This window comes from Eubalaena glacialis, chromosome 4 (assembly GCF_028564815.1).
Source record: "Eubalaena glacialis isolate mEubGla1 chromosome 4, mEubGla1.1.hap2.+ XY, whole genome shotgun sequence".
Taxonomy (NCBI): Eukaryota; Metazoa; Chordata; class Mammalia; order Artiodactyla; family Balaenidae; genus Eubalaena; species Eubalaena glacialis.
Window position 1 is genome coordinate 126,314,140 of NC_083719.1, and position 27,895 is coordinate 126,342,034.

General features: G+C 43.2%; 1 protein-coding gene across 1 annotated transcript in view; it reads left to right on the forward strand.

Moving 5' to 3' along the window:
- ABLIM3 (actin binding LIM protein family member 3) overlaps positions 1–27,895 on the forward strand; it is a 145,935-nt gene that overhangs the window by 12,877 nt on the left and 105,163 nt on the right. The gene's annotated exons all lie outside the window — the stretch shown is intronic.

Sequence of the window (27,895 nt, forward strand, 5' to 3'; positions counted from 1 at the left end):
TTGTTTATTTATTTATTTATGGCTGTGTTGGGTCTGCGTTGGGTCTTCACTGCGTTGGGTCTTCACTGTGGTGCACGGGCTTCTCATTGCGGTGGCTTCTCTTGTTGTGGAGCACGGGCTCTAGGTGCGCGGGCTTCAGTAGTTGTGGCACGTCAGCTCAGCAGTTGTAGAGCATGGGCTCTAGAGCGCAGGCTCAGTAGTTGTGGCGCACGGGCTTAGTTGCTCCTCGGCATGCGGGATCTTCCTGGACCAGGGCTCGAACCCGTGTCCCCTGCATTGGCAGGCGGATTCTTAACCACTGCCCCACTAGGGAAGTCCTGGAAAACCCCTTTCAATATACAAATTAATCAACACATGGTTAGGACCAGTCACCTCTTGATCTTTCCATTGGAAAGGGGAGCAGAGGTATGTACTGATAACCCAGGACTCTTATTTAGCTAACATTTAAGGAGGGCTTTATTATATGTCAAACTATATTCTAAACTTTCCGTGAATTGTCTCTTTTGATACAGGCGTGAGTCAGCAGTGAAATTAATGTTGTAGAGGACAGTCCTGCTTGAATAGCGAGCATGTATTGGCAGACTTTTTCTGTAAAGGGCCAGGTTGTAAATATTTTGGGCTTTGTGGGCCATACGGTCTCTGAGGCATGAAAGCAGCCCATGACAATATGTGGTCAAATGGATGAGGTGGCAATCCGATCACAATTTATTTCCAAAAATAAAGGTGGAGGGGAATTTAACCTGTGGGCCAGTTTGCCGACCCTTATGCTAGATGACCTCTAAGACCTCTTCCAACATTAGAATTCCAATCTAAAATGATGATACAGAAATGCCTAATCTCTCTTATTTAGTTCATCTTTGTAACTATAAAGGAAGTTTACTTCAAATTTGATAAAGATTACACTGGAAAGATAGACCCAGAAAGGACTGTAGAAGGCCATCTCCATTCCCTGTGTGCCTTCATTTTCTGCACAGCCCATAATTCACACTCTGGTATTACATGACTCATGTGACCACTAAATGCCAGGCTGCACAGGCTGCCCTGGGGTCTGTTGAGTAGACAGCTCTTGATATTTAGGCCAGAGGCTCTCCGCTTGGGAAAAGACATAAAAGGCAATATTCCATGCCAGTGCCTCAGTGTCCAAAGCAAAGTCTCCTCCTACTTTGCTCCCCATTCACATTTCGTATTCTAAGCCCACATTCCCTTTTAATGAAGTATTGATACAATAGCCAGATTGTCTGTCCAACATGTTTTATCATCTCTCCATCTGATTCCTTGCAAGAACTTCCCCCCAACTCCATGTAATAGTACAAATGAGCTGTCAATTACGGTGTTCTGCCCCTACCCCAGGGGGTGGCACATGACCTAGACTAGCAAGTCAGAGTATCCCATCTACGTGTGCCTCAAGGATTTGTTCATCAATGGACATTAGACCCAAGAGAGGCCAACCATAGTATTCCCTGGAATTGGATAGGGAGATACTGGGAGGAAGTATTCATTCCATTGAGATTGCTGAGCTGAGGAGATGAGGCTCTGGAGGCTCTGGTGGCCATTCCTGTCCACCATGTGGGAAGAAGCTGTCTGAAAAATAGAAGAAGTCATAGCTCTGACCATATAGTAAAGCCTCAGAATCCAGCCAGATCTGAAGGCAGAGGCTACCCACCCCACCCCACCCGTAGACCTTCCAGTTGCAAGAACCAACAGATTCCCTGTTTTGCTTAACCTAGTTTCAGTTGGGTTTCTGTAAATTACAATGGAAAGGATCCTAACTAAGGCACTTGCTGTTGTTGTTATTTTACCCTTTTTCCCATTGGCAATTACCTCATATAATTACCCTCATTTATCAAAATCCTAGCCATTTTTAGGCCAGAAGCTTCCTCTCATGCATTCCTGAAGTGGTTTTATTCCCTCTTCTGAAGTCCATGGCCCTTGTTTTATTTATTTTTTTTTTTAAAAATAGGATTCTTGTCTGTGTCTCTCTTTATTTTTTTTATTTTTAGTTTTTGGCCATGCCATGTGGCATGTGGCATCTTAGTTCCCCATCCAGGGATTGAACCTGCGCCCTCTGCAGTGGAAGCATGGAGTCTTAACCACTGGACCGCCAGTCCTGTTTTAAAACATTCTTATGGCTATGGGTCATTTGCTGTAACTCAACATGGTTTATTCGTGTGCATTTCCTAGCACCCCTCTTAGATTATAAGCTCCTTGAGGACAGGAGCCATGTGTCAGTAGGGAATAGTGCATTTGCTCCACAATTGCAAGCAACAGACCACTGGGGAGTCAGAGCATTATTGCTGGGGCTTACAAATCTATGTGTGCACCAAGCCACAAATGCATAATATTCTGTCAAATGCATGCGTATAAGAAAAATCAATATGGCAAAATAACTATTACTTTAAAATAATGCTAATGTAGTGAGGCTAACTAATATATACATATATATATAGTTTTTGTCTGCGTGGGGTCTTTTAGTTGCGGCAAGTGGGATCTTCCTCGCGACGTGGGGGCTCTTCGCTGTGGCGCGCAGGCTTCTCTCTAGTTGTGGCGCGTGGGTTTTCTCTCTCTAGTTTAGGCGCACGGGCTCAGTAGTTGCGGCGCGCGGGCTTAGTTGCCCCACAGCACGTGGGATCTTAGTTCCCCGACCAGGGATCGAACCTGCTTCTCCTGCATTGCAGGATGGATTCTTTACCACTGGACCACCAGGGAAGTCCCTAACTAATATTTTTGACAATAAAAAGAAGTCTTCAAATGATCTGAATGTGGTTATATGGAGGAAACAAATGTAAAATTCTTGAACTTTACACTTAAGATTTATACACTTTATGCAAGTTATGCCACAATAAAAAGTAAAAAATAGGAATGTCCCTGGCGGTCCAGTGGTTAAGACTTCGCCTTCCAATGCAGGGGGTGTGGGTTTGATCCCTGGTCGAGGAGCCAAGATCCCACATGCCTCGCAGCCAAGAAACCAAAACATAAAACAGAAGCAATATTATAACAAATTCAATAAAGACTTTTTTATAAAAGTAAAAAATAAAATAAAAATAAAGGCATCCTTATACTTGACAAGCCTGTCCATCACTAGTCAATACACAAAACTTAATTTGAGATAGATCATAGACCTTCATAAACTAAAAGTTAAAACTATACAGCTTCTAGAAGAGAATATAGGAGAATATCTTATGACTTTGAGGTAGGCAATGACTTCTTAGAACACTAAGAGCAGCAAAAATGGGCAAGAAATTGTAGCAGACACTTACAAATGGATGCTCAGCATCATTAGTCATCAGAGAAAAGCAAATTAAAGCCACCTCTTTCCACCCGCCAAAAGGGCTTAAATTCCTCATACATTATTGGTAGGAATGTAAAATGGTACAACTTCGGAAAACTGTTAGGCAGTTTCAAAAAAACTCAACACACACCTAATTAAGATCCAGCAACTCCATTCCTAGGTATTTATCCATGAGAGATGAAAACATAAATCTGCAAAAAGATTTGTGCAGGAATGTTCCTGGAAGCTTAATTCATAATATCCCAAAGCTGGGAACAACCCAAATGTTCATTTATGGACAAATGGATAAGCATTCCACTCAGCAAAAAAAAAACAAACCAACTATTGATACATGCCACAGCATGAATGAATCTCAAAAGCATGCTGAGTAAAAGAAGCCAGACAAAAAAGAGCACATACGGTATGATTCCATTATCAGAAGTGCAAGAACAGGCAAAACTAATCTATATGGATGGAAATCATAACAGAGCTTGCCTCTCGTTGGGGGATGGAATGATTGATTGCAAAAGGTTATAGCAGATTATCTCCATATTATGGAAATGTGCCCTGTCTTGGCTGAGATGTTGTTTACATGGGTTTATATATTTGTCAAAACTTTTTGTATTTAAGAGTTATATATTTAATTATTTGTAAATTATACCCAGTTATATATATATGAAACCTTTTTAAAGATTTCTAGGCTTAGATACAGAAGAACTGACTCCTAATCTCAGCTCTCCTACTAGCTCTGTGACATCTGCTAATATCCTCATCAGTTCAGTGGGTCTGTCCTATTATCTTTGCTTACCTCAAAGGACTATTTCAACTGTTATCACACCTGGGAAAGTGCTTGGTGAACTTCCAGGCATTGTACATTTCAAGAGCTTCCTCTTCAACTGATTTTGTGCAGGTCTCTTCCTGGCCCTGATGTTCCAGCTACGCTGGCCTCCTTGAACTCACCAGGTACTTTCCAGCCTTAGGACCCTTGTACATGCTATTTCTCCACCTGCATTGTTCTTGCCCCTGGTCTTCCATGGCTGGATTCCTTGCCTCCTTGCAGTCTCAGCTGAAATAGTTTACCTTCAGATTCTCTCTCCCCAAGCCTTATTCATTTCCTTCTTTCTTGTCACACTTTGTAATTATCTGTTTAGTTGCTTACTGTGTATCTTTCCTGTGGAATTGTAAAGCCCCAAAGGAGAAGAAACATGCTTATTTTATTCACCAGCATGTCCCCAGTTGTTGGCACATAGAAATTACCCAGTAAATATTGCCCAATAAATAACTACACCAATGAAGATGGTATTAGCATTAGCAAATGAACTTTGTAATCTGTTAGTGCTGACTCAGGACTTTCTGCTTGGAGCAAGGTCTTCCCTGGGCCTTGGTGGGTGTCAGGAAAGTGACACCAGGATAATGCTAGTATCACTGTAGCATGCTCACTAAGGAAAAGCTTTTTGCGTCAGGGGACTCAAGGAAATCTTAGGACATCTTGTCCTTAGGAAGGCTAGGACACTTTCTATTTATGGGTCTGCTTTGTGGTCCCTCTGCTGGGCTGTGACCTGGGGGTTCTGCATTTATCTCCAGGTTGAGAAGAGTCTGAAGCACAAGCAGGCTAACTATCTATCATGCAGCCACTGTCCTCCATCTCCAGGGCCCTACGCATCCCATGCCCAGCACAGGGCCCAAGAGCAGGTGGAAGGAGTGCCTGTGTCCACATCCATCCTCTTCTTTGGCACTTTTCAGACCTCTGGTCCATCATGTGGCTTTTTAGCCCTAATTTCTTTCCTCTCTCTCCTTCTAATAATCAAATCACTTTTTGGGGGTTTCTGGATGTGAAAGTCATTGCCCTCATTGAGGCTGTTTCTTTCCTGAGAGTCAGCCCCAAGTCCAGGGCACCTGGGCATCACCCTCAGCTGATCTGCCCATGGGAGCTCTCTGAAACCCTCTGTTTTACCACTGGAATGTTTGCTGACCTGGATTATTTTGGCTTCTGCGACATCATTCTGTGCTATGGGGAAATGCTCGTTAGCCAGTAGCGAAGTCCACTTGAGGGTATGAACTTAGAGAATGCTCTGGTGAAAATCTAAGGGGCTTTGAAATAGGAGAGAAGCCTACCCCTTCCTCCCACCCACTTCCTCCATAGCCAAAATTCTGCCTTGCTGTCTCCCTTGCAATCTGTATTCTTTTCACCAGATAATATCAATAAGCCTTTTATGTGAGTGGGATTTGGGGCGTCTCTGTTTCTCATCTGAAAATCTATCCTGTGCCAGTGAGTTTGGGCCTCTGGCCCACATGTTAATTATTGTACCAGGGTTCCTGGAGTTGACTGGGGACAGAATGCCTCTTTGGCTAGAAGAGAGGTATTCTGGTAGATTTTTTTTTTTTTTTGAGGCATTAATCTAGTTTAGAAAGGCTGCGAGAGTGAAAATGCGTGTATTCTCCATTGATGTTTGTTCCTTCTTGTTTGAGCTCCACACTTAGCTGGGGTTTGGGAATCAAATGTTGGTGAATCTCTGGGGATTTCTTGAACTTACATTGGCAATAGTCATTTTTTGCTGCCATTAGTGTCAAGAAATTAAAAAAAAAAAAAACAGTATTTTAGGATGCAGAATGGTGAAAAGGGAGTCTAGTGGTGTGTGTCTGTGCATGCGTGTGCGCAAGTGTAGGAAAGAAAACTCGCTGAACTAGCTGTCAAAAGGCCTGGGTTGGAGTCTGGGACAATCTCAATTCCCTGAGCCTCAGTTTGCTCATCTATAAAATAGGTGGAGTGATTTTGCCTCACCTGACTCATGTTTTGTGATAAATAAGGCAGTGAATGAGAAAACCTTTGAGTTATCTTCTGTTTTGCTAGTTATTAAATAGATGCCTTCTCCCTTGGCTGTTCGTTGAAAGAGAAGCCAGCAGATATTTGAATTGCTTTTTCTTATAACTTTTGATTGTTGGCTATGTTTCTTTTAGTTATTAAAATTTAATACAGTTGTGCACAGAAGTTGAGCAGAAGGCAAATCCAGCTTTATTTGGGTTATAGGTAAATGGGGCAAAGGTAAAAAGTGTCCATTCATTGTGAGTCTAATGTCCTTACGTACAACTGTCCTCATTTCAAATATTCCATCCCGTCGTTAGGCCATGCATCCAACCATGCGTTTCAGTATCTCATTCAGAAAGTGTGGTCTCTATAATTAAATGATGATGAAAAGAGACACAGGACAGTGACCATAGGATAGAAGCTTTGCTCTTCTCTTTGTGTCTGGAAGGGCAGTGAGCAAGCCAGACTAGAAAGAAAGAACCCTTTCATCATGCCCATCAGAGCAGGTGACTCGTTTTGGCCGACAGGCCCAGAAGGTCACCCTTCAGCTCCTTTTACAATTCCCAGAAGAATGGTGCCCGTCACAGGATTCGCCCATGCCTAGTTTGGGAAGGACACCCTTGTAAATCTCGGTATGCCTCACTGTTTACTACTCCCCTCACTCAACACTGAAAATGTTTTAACAGTTTTCAGCTGTTTTTTTTAATTGAATTATAGTTGATTTACAATATTGTGTTAATATCAGGTGTACACCAAAGATATATATATTTTTTCAGATTATTTTTCGTTAGAGGTTATTACAAGATATTGAATATAGTTCCCTGGGCTATACGGTAAATCCTTGTTGCTTCTGTATAGCCCAGGGAACAGTATTTTATGTACAGTATCTGTTTGTATCTGTTAATCCCATACTCCTAATTTATCCCTCCCACCCCCCCCATCCCTCTCCCCTTTGGTAACCATAATCTTGTTTTCTATGTCTGTGAGTCTGTTTCTGTTTTGTATATAGATTCATTTGTATTATTGTTTAGATTCCACATGTAAGCGATATCATGTAATATTTGTCTTTCTCTGTCTGACTTCACTTAGTATGATATTCTTTAGGTCCGTCCATGTTGCTGCAAATGGCAATATTTCATTTTTTGTGGATGAGTAACATTCCATTGTATATATATATATACACACACCACATTTTCTTAAGCCAGTTTCTGTTGATGGGCACTTGGGTTGTTTCCATGTCTTGGGTATTGTAAATAGTGCTTTTAGGCTGTTCTTTAGACAGTTTCTACCAGTGACCAGCCTGACAGAGGCAGTGGGGCAAGAGCAGTCAGAACTGAAAGCCGTCTGCCTCAAGATGCATCTTTCAGGACCTATAACACATCTGCACGTGGAAGCACCTCTGTCATGTCTGTTTTGGAGTGGGAGTCTCCCAGTGTTGAGAGGGAGCAGGGTGTATTAGAAGGAAAAGAAAGAAAACCAGGTGACTGTCATCTACTGCTGGAGGGGAGGAGGGTCTGAAAAGAGATGGGGGAGGCTGGCAGGGACCAGGCCATGCAGGCCCTTGTCGACCATGGCAAGGAGTCTGGCTTTATCCCAAGGGCAAAGTGAAGCCATTAAATGGTGTTAAATGCCACTGAAGTGGTGAGCACTTCAGCACTTCAGGGGTAAGCATCATCAGATTTGCATTTTGAAAGTATCACTCTGGTGACTGTGGGGAGAAATGAGTGGGGAAAGGAGGCCAGTTAGGACCTGAGGGGATTCTCCAGGCTGGAGATAATAGGGCCAAAACTAAGGGTAGATGGACAGGGCACCTTCTACTCCTGGGGCACTGCATGGTCTTGATTCCCTGGCAACTTTTATACCCTTTATGCTATTTAAAATAATGATTTGGAGTCTATATTAGTTTTCTCGAGCTGCCATAACAATCTATCACACATGAGTGGCTTAAGCAACAGAAATTTATTTAATGATAGTTCTAGAGACTAGAAGTCTGAGATCTAGGTGTCAGTAGGGTTGGTTTCTTCTGAGACATCTCTCCTTGGCTTGCAGATGGCTGGCTTCTCCCTGTATCTTCACATGGTCTTCCCTCTGTGTGTGTCTGTATCCTCATCTTCTCTTATTTTTTTTTTCTCTTTTAATAACAACTTTATTGAGATACAATTCACATAACGTAAAAGTCATCCTTTTAAAATACACAATTCAGTGGTTTTTAGTGTATTCACAGAGTTGTGCAACCTCATCTTCCCTTCTTATGAGCACACTAGTCATATTGGATTAGAGCTCACCCTAATGACCTCATTTTAATTTAATAACCTCTTTAAAGACCCTGCCTCCAAATACAGTCTGATTCCCAACATACATTTTATTCTTGGTTTTCCTATAAAGGGTATTTAGAGAACCTTTAGCATTTCTATTTTTTTTCTTTTTTTATATATATTTATTTATTTGGCCATGTTGGGTCTTAGTTGCAGCACGTGGGATCTTGGTTTTGGCGTGCAGGCTTTCTAGTTGTGCTGCGCAGGCTAGTTGTGGAGTGCGGGCTCAGTAGTTGTGGCGCGGGCTTAGTTGCCCCTCGGCATGTGGGATCTTAGTTCCCCAACCAGGGATCGAACCCACATCCCCTGCATTGGGAGGTGGATTCTTAACCTCTGGACCACCAGGGAAGTCCCATTTAGCATTTCTATTATTCGTCATTGTCCACCCCCACTTCACCCCCCCTTAGACACACACACACTAGAACTGCAATATGTATAGGAAAAGTTGCATAACCATTTAATGGATTTCATTTGGGTTTTGGTCTTCCACCAGAATATTGAACTTGACAGTGTTGTGAATTCTATTACAGCGTGGTTTAGCCACAGAAATTTCCTGTACTGGTTACTGGTTACTTCTTGGGAACAAGTCTGCTGCATTTGTCTTCCTTGTGGGCTCCAGAAATTCCTGTTGTAGGAAACAGCTGTCAGGTTCATCCTAGCCAAAAACTTAACCCCTCAACTCATCCCATGGGTGTGTCTAAATGTTTGTGGCATGCCCACAGAATACTTCAGGGTTTATGAACGTCAACAGCATCCCTCCTCAAGTAATGTACAATCTGCTAGGGAAATAAGGCAAGCACAAAAGTAAATATTATAGGGTAGACTGTGCTTTAGGTGAATGGTTCTCAAAATGTAGTCACCAAACCAACAGCATGAGCATCACTTGGGAACTTGCTGGAGATGCAAATTCTCAGCCCCTACCCTGGCTCTCCATGAGCCAGGGAGAAACCCATGAATCAGAAACCCTGGGGGTGAGGTCCAGCAATCTGTGTTTTGACAAGACATCCAGGGATTCTGATGCGTGCTCAAGTTTGAGAACCACTGCTTAGTCATAAGAAGTCCATGCCATGAGGTTTTAAAGAAGAGAGCTCATATTGGGAGGGAGGATGAGGGGAGAATCTGGAAATCTTCCTAAAAGTATGTTGCATATGAGATAGGCCTTGAGGAGTGGGCTGGATTTTGATATTTATGTGTAGTTGAGCGTATTTACTACAGTTGCCATCTGTGTGTTTATATATTTCTTTTACAAAAGTAATTAACAGCCTGGACTCCAACTTGAAAGATCTGCTAGCTGTCCCTTACGTGCATTTTAACTGGCTCACTATGAATTGAGGCTTCCACCAACATATGTTCAGTTATACAACTGGTAATTATGATTGGAGATGTTTTGTCGGAAGAAACTTTCCATTCCAAACATAGCTTGACTTAGAGTCTACCTTTAAATCCTTAAGACAAAGTCAGGCCAAAGCATCCTTGAATCTCATGGTGAGTAGGGATCTTTAAGATCATCTAGTCTAATAACCCAGCCAAATAACCCGTGAGCTGGCCTTGAAATATGGGTGGCATCAGGACATTCATCATTGAATGATCCTATAGCAGGGGTCGGCAATCTATGGCTCAAAGGTCAATTCTGGCCCACTGCCTATCTTTGTAAATGAAGTTTTATTGGAACACAGCCATGCCCATTCATTTACATATTGTCTAAGGCTGCTTTTACACTATAGTAGTGCAAAATTTTAATCCCTTCTTAAGACTTTGTATTTGTAGGAAGTCTTAGATCGCAAGTGACTAAAACCCGGGTCAAACTAGCTCCATTGGCTCCTGGGCCTTTGAAATCAAGGGAAGGTCTGGGCGGAATAGCTGCTCTTGGGATCCAAGTGGACTGTCTTGTCTAGTCCATGCTGCCCTGGTGATGTCTACCGCACAGCCTGCTGCTGAGCTCTCTCCCTGCTCACTCGGCCTAGTTAGCTCTTCCGCCGTCACCACCCATTTCCATTTCATTCCACCCACTCTGCTGAGTTCAGGTCTTTTTTCTGGTGCAGTGGATCCTGCAGCCATAGCATTGAGCACTAGACTTGGCAGCAGAAGTCCTGGGTTCTGGTCCTGACTGTGCTATTGAATACAAAAACGTGAAATAAGATGTCAAGACACACTGAAAATCGAAAAGCCTTCAATAAATTATAAGGGATTTCTTTTATTCTCTTAGTATCAAAGCATTTTTAAGCTGGCAGAGGCACTAAAGTTTATCTTATCCCGGTGGCCTGGGTGACAAAATGATCCATACATGTGTTTTACTTGACTCATATACTGTTCTTCTTTATTTTTTTTTTCCCCAACATTTGAGCCAAACTATAAAAACTGAGAGATTTTAGTTTAAAATCTAGATTTCTGGATCCCCTGAGCTCATGTCCCCACATGGCAGGAGTCAGTCAAAATCGAGTAGGAACCATGCCTCTTTGGCCACCTCTCCCCCTCCCTTCATCTTACTCCAGTCCTCTCACTCATTTATATGACCTCCTACCCACTGAAGCTCCCTAATTTAACACAGTTATTCATCTGATTCTCAAAGATCTGTTTCCTATCTGTAAAGCCACAGCCTCAGCCAGCTTCCACATGTAGGAGGCTCACTATCTAGAAAAGCAGCTCATTTCATCTCTGAGCAGCTCTGACGATTGGGTAAGTTTTCCCTCCTCAGCATCCCAAAATAGGTTGGGATGACTTGCCCTAAGTCTCCCAGTGTGTTAGAGGATTAGAAGCAAAGGTCTCAGGATGGCTCACCAAGCTAATGGTCTTTTTATCCCACCTCATGAAGGTATATTCTTTCTCACCTTCCTTACCCACTCATTAACCCCCAGTCCATTTTAGGGGTGGAGTGGTACAAACAAAAATGTCATTCAACATCAAGTTAATTTTTGACTGAAACATTTGCCTTTATAATTATTCTAAAGAACAGGAGTTGGCAAACTTCTCCTGGAAAGGGCCAGATAGTGAGTATCTTAGGCTTTGTAGGTCCTTCGGGCTCTATTGTAACTATCAGTTCTGCCATCTTAGCGCGAAAGTAGCCATAGACAATACATACATGAATGGACATGGCTGTGTTCGAATAAAACTTTATTTACAAAGACAAGCAGTGGACCAGAATTGATTCTCTAGCTATAGTTTGTCCACTATAGCTTAGACAGGGCCAGCAGAAGAGGTGTGTGCCTCCGCTGGTGTCCTGATACCTCCCATCTTGTAAGGGCCAACTCAGATGTGCCATTTCCAAGTAGCTTGCCCTGATTCCTCTGCAGGAAGTTATCTGTATAGCATTAGGATTCCTGTAGTACAGTAGTTTTCAAACATGTTTCAGGGACCCCTGAGAGTCCTGGGGGCCCTCTGAGTGGTCCACAGGATCAACATCATTTTTGTAACAATTCTAAGAAGTGTTTTGCCTTTTTCACTCTCAATCTCTCATGAGGGTACAGTTGAGTTTTCCAGAGGTGATGTATGATGAAGTCACCACTGACAGCTAATGGAATGTATGCTTCTGTTTTTTTGTTTTTAAAAAATTCTCAGACATGACTCTAATATGATAAATATCAATAGATGTAAATCACCTAAACAAAAGCTCTTTGAGGTTCACAATAATATTTTAGGTGTGTATAAGAGTCCTGAGACCAAAAAGTTTCCGACCTGCTGCCATTGTGGTTTTCTTATACTACAAAACAGTTATCTTGAAATATGGATTATTCAGGTAGTCCTTCAAGAATGTAATTTTCTAGTAGGCAGGACCTATACTAACCATTGTGTTTCATGATTGCATATGAATTTGCACAGAGTAAGTTCATTTGTTTTAAAGGTGTTTATTGTAAATCTGCTGTGGGCCAGATATTGTGCTTGGCATTAGGACTAGAGAAGTGGGCTCAATAAACACCATCCCTGCCTTCATCAAGCTTAGAGTCTAATGGAGGAAACAGAGATTAAGCAAATAATCACAACTAATTATATCAGTACATACTGAAAAAATGCAGTCAAGGGAGAGTACCCAGGACTGTGAGAACCAATAACAGTAGGGTTTGTACTGTTAAGGCAATCAGTGAAGGGCTTTGACCTGAGATCTGTGGGATGTAGGGGATCCATCTAAAGCAGGATTTCTCAACCTTGACACTATCTTGAACCAGATAGTTCCTTGTTGGGATGTGGAGGAGCTATATTGTACATTATAAGATATTTAGCAGTATCCCTGGTCTCTACCAACTAGATGCCAGTAATACACACACACACACACACACCCTCCCTCAGTTGTGACAACCAAAAATGTCTCCAGGAATTGTCAAATGACCCCTGGCAGGTGTGGATTAGGATTCACAGGGAGCAGGGAGGATTGGAGAATTGTCCCTGGTTGAGAACCGTTGATGTAGAAAAGATGTTTGGTAGGAAGGCCACTGTGGTACCCAGAGGAGAGATACTTGTGGCTGGGCCAGAGCTGGTGGAGATGGAAATGAGGCTGAATGGGAGAGCTACACGAGGGGTTCGTCTGCATGGCTCAGTGATGGATAGACCATGAGAGTGGCTGTGTGAAGGCCAACGAAGAGTTTCAGGGCTCATCACACTGAAGGACTGACTTTGGTTTGGGCAAGTGACACCATCACAAGCCGGCTCTGCAATGTCACGGTTACACTCCTCAGCATACACTAGAGAGAGAGAGAGAGGAAACACCTTTGCTCGTCTCTCTGTCGGCACGGCCACCTGTGTTATTGATCTCTGCCTGAAAGAGGGTGACTCTAATAACAGACCAGAAACAGCTCTTCCTAAAAGAAATGACTATCTGCCAGGGCTGAGTGAATTAAATGTGTGTTTAATCTAGCTGTATTAGGACATTATTTCAGTGCCAATTGACTTTTTTAAACATTTGTGAAGGTTGGCAAACACATCAGAGAAAATATATTTTGTAGTACTCGGAAGAATATTGGCACATTATCTGTGACAGCACTTTGATACAAGTTAATATATCGGGATTTCTAAAATTCTCATCTCAGTGCCAAAGACTGTGTGAGTCTTCTAGTCCCTGACCCAAGGGTTCTCAGCCTTTAAAGACTCTCCAGAGGAGCTTGTTTAAATTTTAAAGTCTGACTCAGTAGGTCTGTTGTAGGGCCTAGGAATCTGCATTTTGGAAATCCATGCCCATCTCCCCCGACCCCCCAACCCCAGGGGATTCTGAAGCAGGTGGTTAGCCGGTCACTTTGAGAAACACTCATGCAGCAAAAAGCACCATGAAGGGGCTTCCCTGGTGGCACAGTGGTTAAGAATCCGCCTGCCAATGCAGGGGACACGGGTTCGAGCCCTGGTCGGGGAAGATCCCACATGCTGCGGAGCAACTGAGCCCATGCGCCACAACTACTGAGCCCACATGCCACAACTACTGAAGCCCACGTGCCTAGAGCCCGTGCTCCGCAACAAGAAAAGCCACTGCAATGAGAAGCCCACACACTGCAACGAAGAGTAGCTCCTGCTTGCCTCAACTAGAGAAAGCCCGCATGCAGCAACGAAGACCCAACGCAGCCAAAAATAAATAAATAAAATAAATTTATTTTAAAAAAAGAAAAAATGACGCCATGAAGGAATTTGTTCCAGTTTCACTTCCACCACTGACTTCTGCTGTAAGACCGCTTCGTCTCACCCCATCTCTGCTTGGCTAACTTTGTTCATCTCCAGAGTGGCTCCAGGAGGCTTTCCCTGATGGCCCAGATGACCCCATAGCATAGCCTTGGTTCCATAGAGTGCCTGCAGCAACAGGAGGCAGCCCCCAACTAAAAGTGGCTTAAACAGTCTAGACACATCTGTTTTATGGAACAGCGCGTCCAAAGAGGGGCAGATCCAAGGCAGGTTAATTCAGAGGTTCAGCATCATCGTCAAACACCCAGATTCTTTCTATCTTGGGTGGCTCCCCTTAGAGTTCATCATGGGCACCAGGGCTGCGGTTCCAGCATCCCAAGTGGACAACAACCTCCAGAGGCCAAGAGGAGTGAAGAAAACCTTCCCAGGACTCCACAACCCCACCTGATCTCTCCTCATGTCTCATTGGCCAGGACTGTATCACATGCCTTTGCCTAAGTCAATCCATTGGCAAAGGAATGAGAATACTAGAATCAGTTGTCACCAATCAAGATTCCTTCTCTAAGTCAGGAAAGGTCACAAGCGTTCCTGAAAGACATGGCTGCTCAGGGGAGGATAAACGAAAATGGGTTTCCCCCAGAAGAGAGAGGTTCTCTTAGCAGATGAAGAGAGGAATGGCTGTTGGGAAGGCATCAATCGTGTCTGCTACAATCCTCCTCCTCTCTTGAAGCACTTTTCCCACCATTTCCCCTGCTGGAGAGTGAGTCATGTGAGGGCAGGGACCAGGTCCACCTGGTCCATCGTGTCCTCAGCAAGATGCTGTGGGCCATGTTTAGCTACATGAGGTCCAGCGTGAAGTGGTCCTGGAATGTCTGTTTAATTTAAATTGATAGCAGATTATGATTTAGATGGAAAACTGAGGACATAAAATAATTTGTTGCAATTGATGAAACCCCAACTCAAACTGACTCATATTTTTTTAAAGGAACTGAGCTATATAGGTTTGTGTAATTGGGAAGTTCAGAAGCACAGTGGCTTCAGGCCCATCTTGATCCACAGACTCAACTGATGCATTCAGGGACCTGTTCATTCTCTCTCCATCTGAATGATGCTGTCTCTCGACCTGAGGGCAGGATGGGGCCAGGGGTCTTAGACTGACTCCTCCTGGCTTAGCAAGCCAGATGGCTTCTCCAAAAGCTCCTGTAGAAAAACTCCAGAGAGGACTAGGTCACGTGCCTGCCAATCACATGGAAAGAAGATTGGGGTTGCCTGGGTGGCCAGACCCGTGCTCCTTTCTAATCTGTGTTGGAATAGGTTCAGCCCACCTAAAACCCACAGATTGGGTTCCCCATGGGAAAGAGTGGTTATATTGCCAGAAGAAGCAGAGAGCAGATGCTGAAGAGGCAAAACAACAGATGTCCACTACATTTATGGATGAAAAAAAGCAGTTTGCAGGGCATGATACATGGGCCAAACAATAATTGAGAACTACTTGCTGATACACACTGAATGTAAACATTTCCACCTCCTCCCCTGGACCGTACAAATTCAGTTTGAAACTTTGAATGAAGCTTTGTTTCCTAAAGATAAAAAAGCAACTTTTGTTTGTTGATTTTTAGGGAGGATCTTTATTTTTATTAATTTTTTTATCTCAAAAGAAAGTGTATTATTTTGTCTTTCCTCCTATTATCTTTTGGTCTTTTATTTCTCTCCTTTTCTTGGTTATTGGGTATCTTGACTTCTTTGACCCACATATCATATATCAACAACCTACTAAAAAATATAGAAATTACATCTTTCCATGGTGCTTTCTCCAATTTTTTTCTTTCTCTCCCCTCCCCAAATCAGAAATAATTCATAAAAATCTTAGCATTTCATGTTTGTATCTCTCTGATTCTTTAACAACTTGTACCTTAGCCTGTAGCATTTAGGGATATATTTTATTCATTCATTCATTTGGCAAGTATGAATTGAGTGCCTCCTAGTAGCAAGTGCTGGGTTTAGCATTAGAGATACAATTTTTAAAAAATCTCCCCTACTCCATCCTGGAATTGCCTTTGGAATAGGAGATTTGTTTACTTTATCTTTACATTTCCACAATATTTAGCTTCATTTTTTAATTGTTACAACTATCATTATTATTATTATAGCAAACTTTGACTTAGCACGTAACAACATACCAGACAATGTGCTTGGAATTTTATGTATATTATTTCTCCTTTCAAAAATTCTGAAAGGTAAATACTATTATCCCCATTTTACAGATGGGGAAACTAAGGCCCAGTGACACAGCACCTTGCCCAATATCATACAACCTGGATTTGAACCCAGATCTGACAGGTTCCAGAGCCTCTTCTCTCTCCAGCTCACAGAAACTACTCCATAAATGCCCCATAGAGCAATGAAAATTTGCTTCTGTTTTTCTGTGAAAGTTAAGGTTTTGATACAGCACTTTGCAGGATGGACTCTGAGTTGTGAATCCTATAATGAGGATAAATCTGAAGGGGGCCCACTCTTCATCGTAATTCTTCTTGTGATCACTGGCAGACACCTTTGAGACTATGTCCATTTGTCCCCAACCCATATATCCACAATTTCAAATACATCTCTTTGAAGGGCCTTGGTTTCTTCATTGGCAAGACTGTAAGGCTTGTTGTAAATCAGGACTGTCTAATAGAATGATGAAATGATGAAAACATTTTTTTTCTGTGTTATCCAAAACAGTTCCCACTAGCCACACATAGCTATCAAGTACTTGAAATGTGGCAAGTGTGGCTGAGGAACTGAATTTTAACTTTTTAAAATTTTAATGAATTTTAATTTGAATAGTTATATATAACTAATGGCTACCATAGTGGACCATGCAAACCTAGAATAATCTTTATCATTCTTTTCACCTCTGATCATATACATATTATTGGGTTGCAAACAACGTTTTTTAATGAAATGGCATAAAGTATTGAAATGGAAGGGAATAGAAAAAGGAAAGAAAATATCAGTACATATTACGTGTACTAAGAATAAGTTTTGTTTGAGAAACATTTGTGTCACATATTTGTGTTCTGGGTCATTTTGCAAAATTAATTGTTTCCAGTGGGTCATGGTTAAAAAAAAGTTTGAAAACCTCTGTTTGTCCCTGAGTAATGTCACCGAGACCTTGAGAGTAACACGCTTATATGGTGCTCCCTTGTCCAGCCTGGGGCTCTGCAAGACCTCATTTCAGAAATATTCTGTTCTTCCAGATCCTACAGGCATGTGGTGGGCATGTGACTTCTCTCAATGGTAATCGGAAATGACTTTGTGGTCATCTATCTGTCTGGATGCAGAGATCCCAAACGGGTGGCCCACAGGCAGAATCCAGCTCCCACAGACAGGCCTCTTTGGGACCTTGATGTGCTTTTGCAAGACAATAATCCGCTGAGACCGGGTAGCATCTTCCCCTTCCGGTGGCCCAGTTTCTCCAGTTTGGTCCCCTTGGGTGGATCGTTCACTGACTTTACCTGCCTGGCCCCTGAAGATATTTTGTGTTGCAACTGTGTTAATAGGTATAGACTATTGGATCTGAAAGGAAACTGAGAGATCACAGAATGCAACCCTTTTTTTCCCAACTTTATAGTTGGGAAAACAGTGACCCAGAATTGGGGAGTGCCCTGCCTGAGACCTCACCAAAAGTTAATGGCAGAGTAAAGACTAGAAGGAAGTGGTTCCCTCTGACAGGGAAGAACCAGATATTAAGAGAAATCTTAGGAGGAGAGAAAGAGAGAGGGAGGGAGGGAGGAGGGAGGGAGAGAGAGAAGAGAGAGAGAGGTGAAGAGAAACAAGGAAGGATGGGAGGAGGGAGGGAGGGAGGGAGGGAGATAAAGAAGGAAGGAAAAACAACGGGTGGGAGGGTGGAGAGGAAGGAGATGGGGTATAGTGGAATGATAGTAAGCCATCCTCTCAGCCCTGAGGAAGAGAGGGCCTGACCAGCGGGTCAGATTTCTGCAAGGGGAGCCCCTCTGGTGGTATAATCATGCTGGAGGGGCTTCTAGTGAGTGGATGACTACAGAGGCCATGGGGGGAGCCTGTAGAACTTTGAGCAATGGGATAAGCACTTTAGACACCAAAATGGGAGCTGCAGGGAGGTGTCTGGTCTCCAGGAGACCTGCACCTTCTCAGAATTGAGGCTGCGTGGGCTGGCTTTGAGAATTCCCTGACTTGTGTCACCTACAGCTCATTTTGACCTGCCCTGCAAACTGTCATTGATCTGAAACAAGGCATTTTCCTGCTGGTCCTGGTGGGGCCAGCATGATGGGGACCCTGAGCGAGTTTCTCCTTTCTCTGAGCCTCAGGGCTGTATCTGTGAAGGTGGGAATGTGGATGAGATGGGACAGGAGGTGCCCTGGGGACTACCTTGGGGAGAGAGGGGTCACAAGTAGGTGGCACACCAGGCCCTACCCCAGGGCAGTCACAGCACCTCTGGAGCCCTAGGCCCCTAGGCGGGGATCACAACACCAGTGCCTTCAAGGCCTGGCAGCGCAGGAGAGAAGCTGGCCAGAGGTGAGGCAAAAGGAAGAGTTAGGAACCACGGTGCTCTGGAAGGATTTAAAAACAAACACTAGGCCTCCCAAGTAAAGGTATCTGGGAGCCACATCCAATGCCAGCAACCCTGGTGTGAGGGATTTCCCTGAGTGACCACCAGGTCATCATGTGTTTGCATTCCAAGCATGGTTTGCAATGGAATCAGTATAACCTAGAGGCCATCTCATCATTTCAATAAAGGGTTCATAGCTTTGAAAAAAAGAGGAGGGAAACCTCTAGACATACAGATGTTTTCTACATGCTCTCTGCTCTGATACTGAAAATCTGTAAGTTAAGGGGAACCCGGGTGACAGCTGCTATTCCTTGGATTTCCCCACAACATATCAGAGATTGATGGCCTGCCAGAGTCTCAGGAAGCAAACATTGTATAAGTATTAAAACCTCTGGCCCAGAGGCCAAGGGACTGAGTCACTCAAAGCACAAAGACAATTGCTGGCTTCCTGAAGTTCCTCTATTTCCAACACGGTTTCCAGGGCCCCAGACGAAACCCAAATAGTATTTTTCAGATAAGGAAAAGGTGGAAAGGGTGCCACAAGGCCTCAGTGTGGGGCAGCGCCGTTCTCCCTGTTAGGGATGCCTGGCCAGGTCTCCTTTCCCTCAGGAGATGCTGAGCAAAGGATACCCTGCTGGGGATGCCCCGAGGAGAGGAGAGAAAACTGAGCCTCTCCTAGTCCTACTGATGCCTGTTTAGGCATCTAACATGTACATGTGGTGTGACTTCAGGCAGATTAATTAACCTCTCTATGCCTCAGATTCCCCATATATAAAATACAAAATATATAAAATAGATCATATGGTGTCTGTCTCATGGAGTGGTTGTGAGAATTAAATGAGATGGTAGGTATGAAGCACAGGGCCTGGCACATAGTAATTGCCTAATTCATCTTAGCTGTTAGCTATTTTTTACAGCTCTCAGAGTCTCTGACTGGGGGCTTGGTAAAGGTATCGAGGGACAGAGTCAGCAGTGACAAGAGAATTGGTGTTAATTGACAGGAGCCACTCCAAAGTGGGAAAAATGCCAAGGCTGGCAGACACCTTGGGATTTTTCCCTTTCTCCATCAAATCTTGTCTATTCCTCAGTCATTCTTACACAGCTCTGTATATTATATTCCTAAAACCCCATGACCAAGTGTAGCAAGATGATAGTTTTGAAATATTAACTGGCATTTCCCTCTCCCGGCCCTCCTGAGCCTTCCCTCTCTTCAGGGAGCGAGGCCTCAGGGCCTGGATGGGCAGCAGAAGGCAGAGACAAAAGGGGTCGCTTCCTGGCTTTTGGATTTCAGACGTCTGTGCCCTTAGAACAGGAAGGATTTATTTCAAAGTTAAATGTTCTAGAGAAACCATAAATTAGGGAGGGCAGAAAGGGCTCCTTTACTCACAGCTAACAAACTTGATTGCCTGGCTCACAGGTGGGGAGGAGACTCTCAAAGAAGTGAGAACACGGGTCTCATTGAGTCCTTAGAAAGAGGCCCTGTGCACCTGCCCTCAGAGCCAAGGCGGGGACACAGCCCCAGTGAACAGGACGGGGTGGGGGAGCAGAGGGGCAAACTCACCAAAACTTAGTTTCTGCTTGTCTTGAAATAGGAACCAAGTTGAGTTATAAGAAAGAAATGAGTTTGTTTTTGTCTTATCTTAAAGTGTTCGATTGAATTCAATTGGAAGTATACAGTTTTGAGTTTTTTACAATGAGATTAATATAGAAAAAAGGGAAAAGTTAATTCTATGACATTACACCTGGGTCGACTTTCTGAATTTGCAAAATGAGTAACGAGTATGCAGTTCTCATTTTATCAAGTGACTTCACTAACAAGTGAGAAATACATCAATCCCTTTGTGGACCTCAGCTCAGATTTCCTGGCCCATGATGCTCACCCTGGGGAAGGCCGTCTGGGTCTAGCCCAGGTCCTCTCTGCTGTAGCTGTAGCGTGGCAGCTGGCTGTTAAGCAAGAGCAGTCTGTCTGGCCAAGAGCGTGCAGTTCTGACACATGTCCTGACAACACGTTGCTGAGGAAGGCGGCACGAGCCGTGTTGCCCGCTGCACGCCATGACCATGGTACACGCTGTGGAGCCTGGCAGAGGGAGGCTATGGAGGAGTTTCTGTTGCAGCAAAGGTTTTACAACATCGTCTTGGGGCGACAGACTGTTTTACTGACCTGCTGACATAGGAAACTGTGGCCAGGCTGGAGCCAACTGTGAGGCTCCCAGAGAGCGCCTGCTTCTGCTCTGCTGCAGCTGCCAGCACCTGCAGAGCCTGCCTGTCTCAGGGCACCCAGATGCCCACCTGTCAGGCTGTCCCTGCCCATGCCAGGGAAGCCGCTCAAGGCTGATATCCCCTGGCCCCGGGGCAGCAATCACAGTTTCCTCATCGTCTGCCAGAGAGGCTGATTTACTGTTCCCAGTTTCCTGGTCTGTATGCTAGTACCCTCCATCATTATTCTTAAATCTTTGTAAAATTCGTGTGTGTGTGTGTGTGTGTGTGTGTGTGTGTGTGTGTGTATTCAACTGGGCAATGGATGATTACTGTTGAGGGAAAAAAATTAGATACCCTTTTTGGCCCCCCCAGAGCCTACTTCCTCCCCAGAGGTAGCCACTGTTGGCTCTTCTGCATGGTAGGGCTTAGCGGTGAGAACACAGGTTCTAGAGTCAGACTTCCTGAGTCCAGATCCTGCCTCTGCCGTTTACTAACCGTGTAACCTTGGACAAATGACCTCAGTTTTCTGGTCTCCATTTCCTCATCTGAAAAATAAAGATAATAATAGCTCCTCCTGAATTATGAAAACTCAGTAAGATGACATATGTAAATTGCTGAGCACAGTTCCTAATGGAATAACCACTCCCTAAATATTATCTGTTATTATCCTCCCAGACTTTCCCTTATGCATTTACCCCTCTAGTTTCTTCATGCATGTCTTTCATTCCAAACTCCCTCCTATGCTTCTGCATCTTGGAACACTGACCCCCAGCCCACCTGTTGTAATGTTAAACCTCAGTTCTAAGAGTTTGGTTCCAGGTATTCACATGAGGAACATAGATGTAATGACACGATGAGATGACACATGCGTGACCCTTCGGGGTTACCAAAAGCAGCTCTCACCGTCTCCCTATCAGAGTTTTCAGAAAACAAATTACTCACTTACTCAAAGTATGCACAGACAACAAGCACATTAACACATCCCCCTGGAAACAGCAGATGTGCCCAAAATACACCACCCCAGGAAAACATAGATCATAGCCTCTCATTCCCACAACGGGAAACACCCAATTCACACATTCCTCTGCAGGATATATCAAAAGCATGTCAGCCACCCATCTCTGCAGCTCAAACCCATAAACAGAGAGAGTTTGGAGATGGGGGAGAAAAAAGGAGGTTGCTTTTGGTGGAATGGGCTGCAGCCAAGGGCATTTTTCTTGACAGCAGGGAGGGAAAACCAGATAACCTTTGCCCAAGCTGGACTGGTCCAAAAACGGATTTGACAATGTTCAAGCAAAGCTCAGTGGCAAGCTGGTAGGGGTAGTAATTTAGAAAGAACTCTTGCATTGAGTAGGAGGTAGGGGTACATGGCTTTGAAGATTCTTTAATATTAACTATTGCTTATACTTATGGAGCCCAAGTGACATGCCAAGCAGTGTACTAAACACTTTTATATTGCTTAGTAATTTAATATTCACAAATGACCGAAGTTATTCCCACTCTAGAGATGAGCAAACTAAGACTGGTCTCACATAACTTGGCCAAGTGGCAGGGCTGCGACACAAACGCAGCCCTCCTAACTCCAGCATCTACACCCTTGACCTCTGTGCCATGAGCTTCTTCGCACCGCTTCCCACACAGGGATCCCACATCTCTGTGGTCTTACACAGGAAACAGGATCAGTGCCGTGTGTTCTGATTCAACTCCAAAATCAAATTGAAGGGCCTGTTTCTGAACTACCAGATAACTCTTATAGCCAGACCCCACCCTAACCATTCAGGGGGATAGCTTTCTACCTGTGAAATGCCTGGATCCTTACTTGAGTCTCCTCCTGGGTCTTTAGCGAATACCTGTGAACACACTAAGGGTACTCTGGGAGCTGGCGGCATGTGACAGCTGCTGTACCCCGTTGTTTTCCTGGGTCCAAGGCTGTTGTGAGCTCATTGCTGAACCGGTTGATTCTCTGCTTGATGTTTCACTGTTCAGACAGAAGCTCCACAGTTTTTATTACACTTCCAGCCAATTATTCACAGTTGTTATACTGTCTCCACATCAGTTTTGTCACTATTTTAATTATACCCCAGCCTTGCATAGGTGCTTCTACCATTTAAAGACTATTTTATAAAGACGACTCAATTAGAATGTGGGAACACTTTTATCTACAAGGTTAAGTGACCCTCAGAAGAGGAAAAAAAATTGTGCAGGCACTACATCAGTAAAGAGAACGTAACTTAGGTCGCATTGTTTATGAGAGAGGAATCATGCCATTATCTGCTTTTAAGAGAGACTAATAAATCTGATAACATACAGCACAGTCTAGTTTAAAAGCGGGAGAAAATTAATGGAGAAAAGAAAGGGTGGAGGGAAAGAAAGATGTACAGCAAAGGACACACAGAGACAGAACCATTTTTCAATTGGAGGAAATTTTATAAATCATTTTGTCCAATCTCCTTGGTGACTAAGGACGGAATTGAGGCCAGAGAAGTTACAGGATTTGCCCAATCCTGTATAAAACTAGGTGACTGCAGAGAGGGAATTGGAACCTAGGTTACCCCCAGCACTACCTATCAGAGAGAAAAACACAAGATGAGGAACGACAGAGGGAGAGAGGAAGGGCCAGGTAGAGGAACTGGATGCTGAATTTGTTTCCTGCTATGTTCAACTCTCGTGCTCCTTTTAACTTCAGAGGGGCCAGTCACCCCTCCCCTTCCAATATGTTGTTTGTTCCAGCAGTTTTAAATTATCTTGGTAACATTTGGGGAAGAGCTTTACTTGCAAATTTAGTTGTGGAATTAAGATGTATTTTCTCATCTTTAGAACACTAAAGATTTGGTAAGCATATAGAAGAATACTTAATGTTTCAGACCCTTAATTTTTAATCTCATAGTCATTGACCAGCTGATTTTCTTTCTTAAAAAATTGTACTCGGGGCTTCCCTGGTGGCGCAGTGGTTAAGAATCCGCCTGCCAATGCAGGGGACACGGGTTCAAGCCCTGGTCCAGGAAGATCCCACATGCTGCGGAGCAACTAAGCCCGTGCGCCACAACTACTGAGCCTGCGCTCTAGAGCCCGCGAGCCACAACTACGGAGCCCACATGCCACAACTACTGAAGCCTGCGTGCCTAGAGCCCATGCTCCACAACAAGAGAAGCCACCGCAGTGAGAAGCCCGCTCACTGCAACGAAGAGTAGCCCCTTCTCTCAACAACTAGAGAAAGCCCGCGTGCAGCAGGGAAGACCCAGTGCAGCCAAAAATTAAATAAATGAATAAATAAATAAATTTATTTTAAAAAATTATACTGACAGCCATTGCCAACTGATTATCTTGCTTTTATTCTTGGAAAGATTAAGATTGTTCAGTCTTACAGTGCCTGAAAAATTGTCCTTTTAAAAAACAATCAGTATTTATTTCACTGTGCAGAACCTTTTGTCTCCAGATCAAATTCAGGATGAGTGAATGTGTGTGTAACTGGTTCTTATTGCAAATTATTTTTAAATACAATTTTAAAACTCTTCAGGGATAAAAAAGAATAACTTAAGTCTGAGGTGGTATTCCCAAATTAATTCATACATGTTATTTTTGTATAAATAGGATTCAACCAAGTTTAGTTTCTTCATTCTTAATGCGAGTTCCATTTGTGAAACTATAAGGCTATCGTGTCCGCTATGGCAACAACTAGTCACATGTGGCTATTGCAATGTAAATTTATGTTAATTAAAATTAAATTAAAAATTCAGTAGCTCAGTCACACTAGCCACATTTCAAGTGCCCAACAGCCACATTTCAAGTACCCAATAGCCACATATGGCTAGTGATTATTATATTGGACAGCGTAGATATAAAACATTTTCATATCTCAGATTAGACATCACCGCTTAAGGACTAGTAACTGGGAATGACTCTCCTGGATACACTTTTTGGCCAACTAACATAAAACAGAAGCCAGAGGTTCCTTGCATGCGTTTTAGAAATATAGCACATGACCCATATGTCTAAACTTGGTAACTTCATGGATTATTTCACAAGTGAGAAGAGCTAATGTCCTTTGAGGCTTTGAAGAACTAATGTCCTGCTTTCAAATGTTGCTCTCAAGGATAGGCAGTTCCTAACACAGAGCAGTCTAAAACTTCATGTATAAGTCAATTTGGAATTCAAAAGACATTTGCCCATAGATAAATACTGTAAATCACATGACTGAATTTTAGTACTTTGAGATAAAAATTAATGGAAATAATAACCAGCAGAAAATCAACAGTAAAGTTTTAGAGTTTCAGAGGGTGTTATAGATTGGAGGGAAGAGATATCACTGCACCACCCCCCCCCATACACACACACAATAAGGTTAGATTAAGTTGCTGGCTTAACTGAGAATACAAAATCTTATTGGAAATGAGGTGGCTTCCAGGGCAAGAGCAGATGTGGCATATCTCAGTGGAGCTTCCCTTGATCCCTAGAGCTCCTATTGGCATTTCTGGATAAGGAAAGGTCTTCACATGTCTGTAAGCTCAAATCATGCTACACCGCTGACCTTTTATAGTCACGGCTTAACATCAGCAATCTGGAAGAACTCACACCAACGATGCGTGCATTTCTGTTTATGGGACTATTTATAAACGTCAGACATTTGTGGACTTTGGTCACAGTCAGCATCACCATAACAGCGCCCTCATCCTGAAGGAAGCAGTAGAGTTAGGGCTGGGAGCCCATGGGTACTCTGCCCCAGAAGGTCTGTTTTCCCAATCCATCCCCTCACTCTGATTTTATGGCTTTTTATTTGAATGGTTCAAAGATTGAGTTTTGACTGAAAACCGTGATCACTAATCCATCTCCGCAGAAAATCAAATTATGAAAAATTTAATTGATCTTGCTGGTTCTTGAGCAATAAGGTGGGATCAATTAGAAGAAGTAGATGAAAGTTTGTGTAGTGATTCTGGAGGGACTTTGGATACTTTCAAGAGCCCTCGTTATTGATGGTGATGATTATACTACTTGTTCCTATTTTATTTTCAGACTCATGGCTTTGTTTCCCTTAACAGTAGTAGATCATTACACTGCTCATATAAATAGAATCTATATTTTTCTCCAAAACTGGGGGGAGGGGGGAGACTGGAGAGTGAAATATATTCCAGGGGACATTAAGCAGGAATCAGAAAAAGAAGCAAAGGAGACAGGACTAAGGAGAATGTTTGTGGACTTTCTGGGGGTGGGGAAAGATTGCTCTGAGCTTTGGGGAGGATGTGATGGTCATGATACCAGTGGAGCACTGGATACATTTGTGGAGCACTTCATGCACGTTTTGAAATGCTTTACATGTATTAACCCGTTTACTGAGTTAATTAATATTTTAGTTAACTAGCTAACTCATTTAACTTTTGTCTTAAATTTAAGACAGAAAAAAAAAAGTTAAATAAGGGGCATGAACTCCTTGAGAGAAAGACTGTAAGAAAGGTATTTTTCTCCTACCTCAGATAGCAAATTTGTCAGCAATAGTAGTTTCAGGGCTAAGCAACCAGCTCTTTGCCCTACCGTGCACTTATGATTCAAGATGTGGGAGGTAATCGAAAGTCCTGCTTTCCTGTTCCTTGACTTTAAAAGGAGGAGGGTGGATGAGATCAGTTATGGAGATCATCTTTGAGAATCTGAAAAAAGCTGTAGGATAATGTATATAACACCAAATTTTATATTTCATTAGAGAGGAATATTAGATCTCAGGTGTATCAGTCAGGTATGCTACAGTAACAAAAAATCTTAGAAGATATGCCATCAAATATTCCTCCTGGCTCATGATAGATGTTCATCCTGGGTTAGCTTAGAGCTCTGCTCCAGGACTTCTCAGCCAGGGATCCAAGCTGATGCATCCTGCACGCCATCTGGGGGTATCACTGGCTGCTGGGCTATGGTAAGGCAATATGGCAGATACCATACTGGCTCCTAGGGCTTCCAGTTGGAAGTGACACACAATTTCCATTCACATTTCATTGCCAAGCAAGACACCATGTGCCAAGAATAAAAGATTGAAATTTCAGTGAACAGACACAACAACTACCACACTAGGTCAAGAACCCTTGAACTAGGTGACCTCTAGGTTCCTTGGCAGTTCAAGGTTTCTGTGAGTCCAGGTTAACTTATATTATGCTTATTCAGAGTTTAGCCAGTAAGTCTACATGTCTAAATGCTAGACACCAATTCCCCTCCAATCAAGTGGTCATCCTTATAGTTAGGACAAAAGTGAGCCTTATCCTAGTAGGGTATGAGCAGAAGTTTGTGGACTATTGCTACAACCTTGAGTAAAAATTGAGGAATTGAGTGGTTCTCTCCCTGGGGCCCCTAGGGACTTCCTCCAAGAGAGAAGATTGGGTTCCTCACTGGCAAAGTTATCTCAACAGTTTATATATAATGAGGTTGGACCAGACAGCTATTAATATCCCTTCCAACCCTGAAATTTTATGTTCTAGGCAGGTGCCTACTATTATTAAATGCTAGATGACCAGATTATAGAATGGTCAAGCAAAGTATATTTCAGGGAAAGGAAATCTAGAAAAGTAGCCATGAGAAAATCTAAGCAAGAGATCAGTAGCCTCAAAAGGCAAGTATAGGTCTACAGCATCATCAAATGCTGACCATATTACTGCAATCCCAGTGACTTCAGCCCCTTCATAGTCTCCACCAGCTCTTTCTTCTTAACTATACACATGTGACATTTTCTCAATGTTATGGAAAGTGCTGTTCAAAGGCAGTTGTAAGGTGAGTCGCCTCATCAACTTCCCTCCAACTAGAGTGCCTCCCTTCATGCCTTTATAGAAAGTCAGCTACCACTGTCCATCCTCATTTTATAGATGTGTAAACTGAGGTGCAGAGAGGGGCTGTATCTTGCTCAACAAAAAGGGCCATTTGGAGGCAGAGTCAGCCACCCATTTCCTTGAGACCCTGGAGTCAATGGCAAGACCTAAATTCCCTTTGTTTGGGGCTTGGTATTGATCCAGAGATCTCCCAAGAAATAGTATTTCTGGATCATTTACCTTGAAATACTCAACTTCCTCTTTTATTTTTCTTCATTCTTGAATTTGGCCTCCATTATTGCAAGAAAAGGTTATGCTCACTCATAAGTCTCTGCCTACTTAAGGAGATTTATGGACTCA